Consider the following 9392-nt stretch of genomic DNA (forward strand, 5'->3'; position numbering starts at 1 on the left):
TTAGAAACTAGTTAGATAGAAAACAAAGGTGTATGAATAAGTGGGAAATTTTCAACAAGAAGAGATTAATGATGGGATGCCCCAAGGATTTATTTATTAGTCGTTTATTTAGATTTGACTACAACACAAAATGACACCTCTATGAGCTCAAGGCTCCACATGACATTAATTCAAAAATAATTACTGAGACAAAACAGCAATAAATCTCGTCTCCGATCACCAAATAATAATTTCCACTCAGAAACGCCTGCCTCTCACATTACCACCAAGAAAAAACAAAAAGATAATTATCAATGATCTGCAGTGGGGTTGCAAGTAGTGGCAAAATTTGCCTGTGACAAAATTAGTTTGTTTTGTCAAGACTAGAGAGGACTGTGAGAACCTTAGAATTCCAGCACAGTAAGGCAAATAGCTAGCACAATGACAGATGAAGTTCAGTGTAGACAAGTGCAAGGTAATGCACATTAGAGTGATTTAAACTATTGATTCACATTTAATGGTTTCTAAATTGGCTAGAGCTCTGATCCTGCAAACTGCTCCAAAACAGACACTGGATTGGGTCTCAACCTAAATTCCATTCCCATATCTTCCACCTGGCATGCAAGGTAACCACATCACCTCTCATTCCTCAGTTTCTCCTTCTGTAAAATGGTGATATCACCTGATACTCAATGCTAGACCAGGATGACCAGTCAGCCACAGAAGCAATTCTTAAAAACACATAGATATTTATTACTCCAGTTGCATTCAACCCCATTTTCCCACATATTTTAGTGAATAGTATGTCCAAAGCCTTTTTCCTTCAGAGGAGTCCATAGTCTCTTCAAACATGGAAACCCTAGCCTATGTGTCCAAAGACTTTCAAGTCCAGTGCTTTCTTTCTCTGGTACTACCTCTCCTCACACTCATATCTGGTGCTGTTTCTCCTCACACAAAGTGAGGTGGATGAGGCTGTATTTTATAGGTTCCAGATCCTCTCACACACAGCATGGTGTGTTAAAATGATACTAATTGCTCCCCTCTCTCTATCAGCAGGACACACCCCAGGTGACGGGAACAATGCAGAGAGACAGGCCAACTTTCTAAAGTTTCCTGGGAAGGCCAACTTCTCACAGAGCTTGGGTTTTCCTTTTTTCCCTTCCTTTTTTCACCAGCGACAGTTTACTCTGTCCCAGGTGATAATGATTTTTGCCTCCTTTGTAAACTATTTTGAGATCTGCAAATGAAGAAGGGCTAGGTACATAAGAGCCAAGTATTATTGTCTCTTCTCACCATCTCCTTGTGTGCTTGCACAGGAGCAGCCAGCACCTAGCCATATGTGTCATTCTTTTACTTAACTACTAATCCTCCTTACAGAATAGAAGATCTATTATTACATTATTTCTATTAGAGAGCACTGGTTCAAAAGGAAAATATCAACTACCACTTACAGTAATACAAGCTCTACACATACTGGCTTATCCAGAGGTACACCGAACCCACTTGGTGTAATAAAACTGCGAATGAGACTGGCTTTAGAATTGACAGTTATAGAAACAATGTCTATGGCCCTGATCCTTCAAACTGCTTAGTGTGAATGGACTTCACATGGGCTCCAAGGTCTACCCACACCCAGTAATTTGCAAGATCAGGGTCTGAGTTCCCGACAGGAAGAACTTTTGCTAGAATGCCATTCTCAATAGTGCTGTTGTCGAGAGACTGATACAACCACAACATTTTGTTGCTGACTATGGGATTCATATAACTGTGAGCAGCAGAACATCCACAGGCATCCAAATATTCACTCACATAGCCACACCCCAAAGTGCATGAGAGCCAGGATTGCAATTAAACTTCTTAAGGTCTTATATTTATGTGGTTCTAAAGATGCTCATCTCAGCTTTACAAAAACTGAATAGGCAGCTGCCAGGAGTGGTTTTGTACCATCCTATACACAAAGGACCTCTGATTTATTCCTATTAAAGCTACATTTCAAAATGTTTAACAGTCACATGTCCGATGTCTCAGGGTTATTCATTATAATAGTCTGTCATCAGCATCTAATATGATCTTAACAACTTCCTTACTTTAATTTCCATGTTTCAATACTCGTGGGCTCTAATATAAACTATAGTTGCAAAGGTGGCCAGGGGTCGCCCTGTTAAACCCTTAAAGAATAAATAACTGGGAAATGAGTTAGCTAAATGTAATTATGAACCCTTAGGTTAACTCTATTCTATAATTTTCATCATGTCAGGAACAAGGAATTGGATTTAAAAAAAAAAAAAAACACATCAGTGAGGCCAGGCAGAAAAGTTTGCACTTGTGCGGCCTCTACTATGTGATATCAGAGAACTTCCATTCTCCAGAGCTGTTAACTAGCAAATTTCAGGAGCACTACACCCAGTTAATAGTTTATATATAGAAACATATATAACAGAATTCTTTCCACACAGAGTTGGTCATTGACATCATTTAACACCAGCTGAGGATTTGGCACCTAATTTTAAGGAGCTCCTTTGTGATTGAAGAAAAATCAAAGTCTAGTATTTTTCATTAAAATAATACAATGAAAAATTATAATAATATAGGTCAAGTTCAAATGCTATCCTAGGAGAGGAAGAATGGTCAGGTGCTTATCACACTAGTCTGGGTTTGGAGAGCCCTTGTTCAAATTCCTGCTTTGCCATAGGTTTTTATGTGGGCCCTTGAACAAAATACTTAGCCTCTGTGTGCCTGAGTTCCCCATGTATAAAATAGGAATAATAGCACTTCCCTACAACACAAGGGAATAAATACACTACAATTTGTGAGGTGTTCAGATATGATGGATAATGGGGGCCAGATGAGTCCTTTCCATCTATAAGAAAATTAATTGTATTTTATAATAATAAACCTCAGTTCTTCTTAAAAAATTAGGACAGCCACCTTATAGTACAGCATTTTGCATTCCAAACTAAGAGTCTTGTAACATTGTCTAAAGATGGGAAAATTTAAGTGGGTTAAAACAGAATTCATCTAAATTTTGGCATGAAATGTAAAATGCAACTAATTTTTTTTTTTTTTTAAGAATCAGAGAATGTTGCTTAAGCTTATGTTTAATGTGTGTTTGCTTTGTTTAGGGGTTTGCTTTGTAGTGTACAGAGTGTGGTCTAGGGATTACAGCAGGCAACTGCAAGTCCAAATGCCTGGGGTGAAATTCTGGATCCACTGAAGTCAATGATAAAACTCCCATTGACTTCAGCGGGACCAGAATTTCATACCTGTTCTTTTTCCCCTCAGCTTTGCCATTGATTTGCTGTAAAGTCTCTTGCAAATCAATTCTGTGTAGCTCAATTTTGCACATCTATGAAATGGATATATGCTAATCTATCCAACTTCTTAACATTTTAAAAGTATTTTGAGCACATTGGAAGACAATTGCTGCATAGTATAAATGTACAGATACCACAGAAAAGCCAGCAGTCACCAACAGAAGTGCCAGAGAATCCACAGATATTTCCCTGAGCATAGAAGCACAAGCATAAGGAAATACCTGGGGTATCTCAGATACCGTTGTCTGGTTACTATTAGTAAATGCTGACTCGACTCTTTAAGGATGGCCACCATATTGATATTCTTTCATTCTTTACATTTCTTAATTCCTGTCAGGAGAGGAGTCATAAAGGCAAAAATACTACTAGAAAGGTTGTTATTGTAGCACTAAAAGTCACTAGAATGACATTTTTTTTCTTCCAGACTTTATTGAAAACTGTAAATAAAAGAGAATTGTTTAGATAGATAAATGGAACTGGGAGCTCAAGTTCCTTTTTAAGTACCTTTAGAGACATTTAAACTGTTTTACAACAGTTTTAATTTAATTGAATGATTTACACAACATGATAACAAGCAGAGATGTGCCAGGAATGCTATGTTTATATTGGCCACCAGTTGGATTTTTGTTTTGTGAAACCAAAAATAGGGATGGATTCATTGGTTCCTAATTAATAGACAATAGACAAAAGGTACCTGAACCACCAACTTTCCAATTTTGCTCCCTCTCTACATCAGTGGCAAATAATGTACATCTTGAGGGTTCAGTTGCTGCTTCTGATATGTGTAGGAGGCAACAGAGACTCCACAGCTGCAGCACATGCACTCTGATTTTCCTGTGACTCAAGCTTTTCCAGTGTACCAATTTGCACCGAAATCAATAGGCTTATGCCAGTTGATGGAGTTGATCAGCTGTGTCTTTGGAAAGTTATCGAGTCACAGACAACCAGAGAAATGCTTTCAAGTTAAGTGTGGGGCCCTGTTTTCTTAGCCAACAAATAATCGATAATGAATTCCATATTATCCGGAGATGCAGCTCAGTAGCTATTTGCTTCAGTTATAGTAACTATTGTACTATTTTGTATTCACAACATTTATTTGAGTTTAAGACTAAAACATGAGTTTTAAAGAAAATATAACCCTTGGGAAACAGCTGACTGTCAGGGTGACAGTCTTAGTCAGAATGTTTCCCTGGTTAAAAACCTGCGCTTCAGTTTGCAAACAAGTGCTGCTAATTTTTTCTAAGACAATTTTTTTTCAAAATTATGTGTCTCTATCATTTAGGTCCCTAAAGTTAAAGCTTCATAACTTCTCAGTAAGTGAACAGGGACATTTGAATAGCACACGAGGAGTTTAATATGAGGTTGTAACAGGGGGCTCTAATGCCTGTTGTAAAATAGGACTGAAATAACTTGGGAACTGAATTCCAAATGTAAAGAGATAAAGGGGTAGATATATAGATCCCTGGCATTTTGTTTAACATACATATTTTTAAAAAAGCCGCTGTTCACCATGAAAGTATATTATTTAACACTTCTTGTAGAGTGGCATTGAAAACTAGCTATATTATTGCTGTACTTGATGCCAACCAGAAATTGCATTAGTAAGCTTGCAAGCATAAGATTCATGAACCAATTTTTCAGATTCAGATTCACAGATGTGATAAGCACCCACAGCTCTGTGTTCATCCATACTTACCCTTTAAAACTTTGGGGATACTTTTTAAAACCAGCACCTCAACTGTGCCCATAACATTTGTGCATGCACATGAAAATAGGAAATTAAGTGCACAATGCATTTGTGCATATGTGCATGCATACCTTGTAAGTCCAATTTCAACTTGAAATTAGAATTTGAAAATTTACTCATTCAATATATGGCAAACAATTTACGTTTCATCTCTGTATGCAAGGAGTTACATAAGTAACTTACTTATGGTTCTATTCAGTGTGAACAAGGATTGCACAATCAGGCAAATTCACAGATTCATAGATTCCAAGGCTAGACGGGGCCACAGTCATCACCTAGTCTGCCCTCCCATATAGGCCATAGAACTTCCCCAAATAATTGCTAGAGTATATCTTTGAGGGGAAAAAAATCCATATTTGATTTAAAAATTGTCAGTGGTGGAGAATCCACCACAAACCTTGGTAAATAGTTCCAATGGCTAATTACTCTCAATAATTAAAAAAATATGCCTAATTGTTGCTAGCAAGTCATGCAAACTTCTCCTGGTCTCTCCTTCTATATGGAATCTCTTAGGGCTTCCTAGCCACTTCTCTTTGACTTCTCCAGGGAACATTTTTATGGTCTGGTCCACCATCCCAGTTCTTTTAGGGTCAGTGGGCCCAGTCTCTTTTAATCTCCTATTCAGTATATGCTGGGTACCTATCTGCTCATTTTGAAGCAGTGAGGCTAGAAACACTCCTGTTCCTGCTGTCACTGCTGTTTTACTCCTCCTTCTTGAACTCTGGGGTAGAAAGATATCACACAGTACACTTAACCTGAGAAAATCCTTTTTCTCACATGAGTATTATTAGCTAACGTGTACATTTTCTGACTTACACTGGGAATTTGTCAGAAAATTCCCATTAAATTCAAATTAAATAGTATGGCTAAATTTCCATATTTATCTTTAAATATGTATAAGAGTTAAAAGATTAGCTATGCATGTAACTAAATTTTAAACATCCATAAGCTGATTCAAATTTTGAACAGCAATACCATGTAATTCCCATGAAAAGCCGCTTTATATTAACTTATCTATTAAAAAATTGCCTTTAGAAATAAATCTTGTAACACCAAAGTATACCGTCTTCATTGTAAGTTTCACCTGGTTCCAAATACATATTGCTTACATCTGCTGTGGCAGCTGCAGACTATGACCTACAAGATGAACCCATTTCACTGATGGACGGTCTTGAGCTGATTATTGGCAGAGATTGTTAATGTTTATATCCATAAGGGCAAAATTTCAGCCACCCAAAATGAAGCAGTGGTTAAACTCTTGCTCAAAAAGCCATCAATTCACATTAAAGACTACCAGTTATATTCCTCCTTAAATCATTGCTTACTGGAGAAGGCTATTGAGAGGGTGAAAACATAGCCAATTTAGATTCACTTGATTTTTTTCTGACTCCCTTCAGGATTAGAATTCAAAACAATCTTGAAATTTTAGAGAATTAGTCTAAAGTCAACAGGATAAATTTGAGTAAAGACAAGTGCAAAGTATTATGATTAAGAAAGAAAACACTCAAGTGAACTACAAAACGGGGAACAACTGGCTAGGTAGTAGTACTGCTGAAAAGGATCTGGGGGTTCTTCTTCGAGTGCTTGCTCATATCGATTCCAATTAGGTGTGCGCGCGCCGCGTGCACGATCGTCGGAGAATTTTCTACCCTAGTAACACCCGGTGGGTCGGTTGTGGAGCCCCCTGGAGTGGCGCCTTCATGGTGCTGGATATATACCCCAGCCGACCCAGCGCCCCCTCAGTTCCTTCTTACCACCCCTGATGGTCGTTGGAACTGTGGAGCGCGGCATAGCTGTTCTCCACTCTCCCTAGCTTATCCTGTTAATTCTGTAGATAGTTGTAGTTATAGTTGTTGTTTAGTGTTAGATAGTTATTCATCTTCGTTGTTAAATAGTTGTAAATAGTTAGCGGGGGTTAAGGGGGTTGTTCTCCCCCCTTTTCCCCCCGGCGCATAGCCAGGCTCATGCCCAAGGCTCCTGGCTTTAAGCCGTGCACGTCCTGTGCTAAGCCTATGCCTACGGGTGATCCGCATGACTCGTGTCTGAAGTGTCTAGGAGAGTCCCATCAGACAGATAAGTGCAAGATCTGTAAGGCCTTCAGACCGAGAACCAAAAAGGAGCGGGACTTTAGGCTCAGGAAGCTCCTCATGGAGGCGGCACTTAGCCCAGATCCTCCCTCGGCGCGCCAAGCCCCGGCACCGAGCGCCTCGGTGCGCAGCACCCCTGCGGCACCGAGCGGTACTGCACCGCGGGCGGAATCGGATAAGGCCTCACGGCACCGGCCTCCTTCGGCACCGCGACCGCCACAGGGGCCTCGGCACCGTTCCCTGTCTCCGGGACACAAGAAATCCCGCAAGGCACAGGAGACCGCTGTCCTGCAGATGCCGGCGGTAGAGCCGCGTCCGCCTTTAGAGCGCCAGAAGCCGCAAGTACCTGCTACACCGTTGACTCCGGCGCCACGGCCGTTGAGTCTGGTGCGGACTGGCTCACCACCTCGGTCAGTGGTGGAGCCTTGTCTCCCGTCCACTCCAGAGACCTTCGCGACGGCGAAAGACCTTATCGCTCTCACGGAGCCGGCGCCGTCTCAACCCGCGGCACCGTCCGCTCCTCGCACAGTGCAATCCAGGGGCAAGCCTGCCCTGGTACATCCGCCGTCTCCGGACGTGGACTCACGGCACCGCTCCAGGTCTCGGAGCAGGTCCCGACGCCGCTCGCAGTCCCGGCGCCGACTATCACCTCGGCACCGGTCGTACTCGCGGCCTAGGTCCTCTTCACGGCACCGGTCTACGTCTCGGCACCGTCAGGATCATCGGTACCGATCGGACTCACGACGTAGTTCTCGGCACCAGTACGAGCGCCGCTCCAGTTCGAGGGGCCGCTCCCAGTACCACGTCTACTCACGGTCGTCGTCCTCTAGGTCCAGATCCGGATCTCGGCACCGACATGGCCAGCGGCACCGATCCCGATCACGGTACCGCTCACCGGCACCGCGTAGGGACCGATCGCCTACGGACCGGCACCGATCGGCACCGTATCGTACCGAGCCCATTCCGACGCGTTCGGCACCACCTTGGCCCTCGAGATCTCTGTAAGGATGATGAAGAGCTCCTCGCTGTCGGGGAAATCAGCTTGGTAAGCGCTGTCGACTGCCTCGTCCTCCTCATCTCGTTCCTCATCTTCCCCGTCCGCTAACATGTCCGAGGAAGCGGCCGTCGACAATATCCCATCCTCAGAGTCCACGGTCAGTGGTGGGGTAGTGGTGGCGGCCGCACCTAGGATGGAATGCAGTGCCTCGTAGAAACGGGATGTGTGGGGCTGGGATCCGGATCGTCTGTTTGCCTCTTTGGTCTTCTGGTAGCCTTGTCTCAGCTCCTTGATTTTCACGTGGCACTGCGTTGCATCCCGGCTGTATCCTCTCTCTGCCATGGCTTTAGAGATCTTCTCATAGATCTTTGCGTTCCTTCTTTTGGAGCGCAGCTCGGAAAGCACGGACTCATCGCCCCACACAGCGATGAAATCCAAGACTTCCCGATCAGTCCATGCTGGGGCCCTCTTTCTATTCTGGGATTGCACGGCCATCTCTGCTGGAGAGCTCTGCATCGTTGCTAGTGCTGCTGAGCTCGCCACGCTGTCCAAACAGGAAATGAGATTCAAACTGCCCAGACAGGAAAAGGAATTCAAATTTTCCCGGGGCTTTTCCTGTGTGGCTGGTCAGAGCATCTGAGCTCGGACTGCTGTCCAGAGCGTCAACATAGTGGTGCACTGTGGGATAGCTCCCGGAGCTATTACCGTCGATTTCCATCCACACCAAGCCTAATTCGACATGGCCATGTCGAATTTCGCGCTACTCCCCTCGTTGGGGAGGAGTACAGAAGTCGAATTTAAGAGACCTCTATGTCGAACTAAATAGCCTCGTGGTGTGGACGGGTGCAGGGTTAATTCGATGTAACGGCGCTAAATTCGACATAAACGAATGTGTCTATCCAATATAGAGAGCTGGATCAGAATTAAATGGCTCAGACACAACCTGGAAAAGATGCTGGCTGGAAGGGGAAGCAATTAGAGGAAAGGACAATGGTTGTAACTGCTCATTGACATTAGGAGTACATTCACCTCTGAGTATAAGGTTCACAATCTTGGGGGTTTGGGATCCTTACCGCTCCTGGATTCTTAGGTAGCAATGAAGGTTATACTGATTTTATCATTTGTGGCTAAGAGGCCTTCCCTTTATAATATGGATCCTGACATAGTCGTTCATTGCATTATAATCTCATGGTTGGACTTCTGCAACAATCTCTTCTTGTGCTTACCTCTGAAGATCATTCAGAAGCTTCAGCTAGAGCAGCAGACCA

Source organism: Emys orbicularis, chromosome 3 (assembly GCF_028017835.1).
Source record: "Emys orbicularis isolate rEmyOrb1 chromosome 3, rEmyOrb1.hap1, whole genome shotgun sequence".
NCBI classification, from domain to species: Eukaryota; Metazoa; Chordata; order Testudines; family Emydidae; genus Emys; species Emys orbicularis.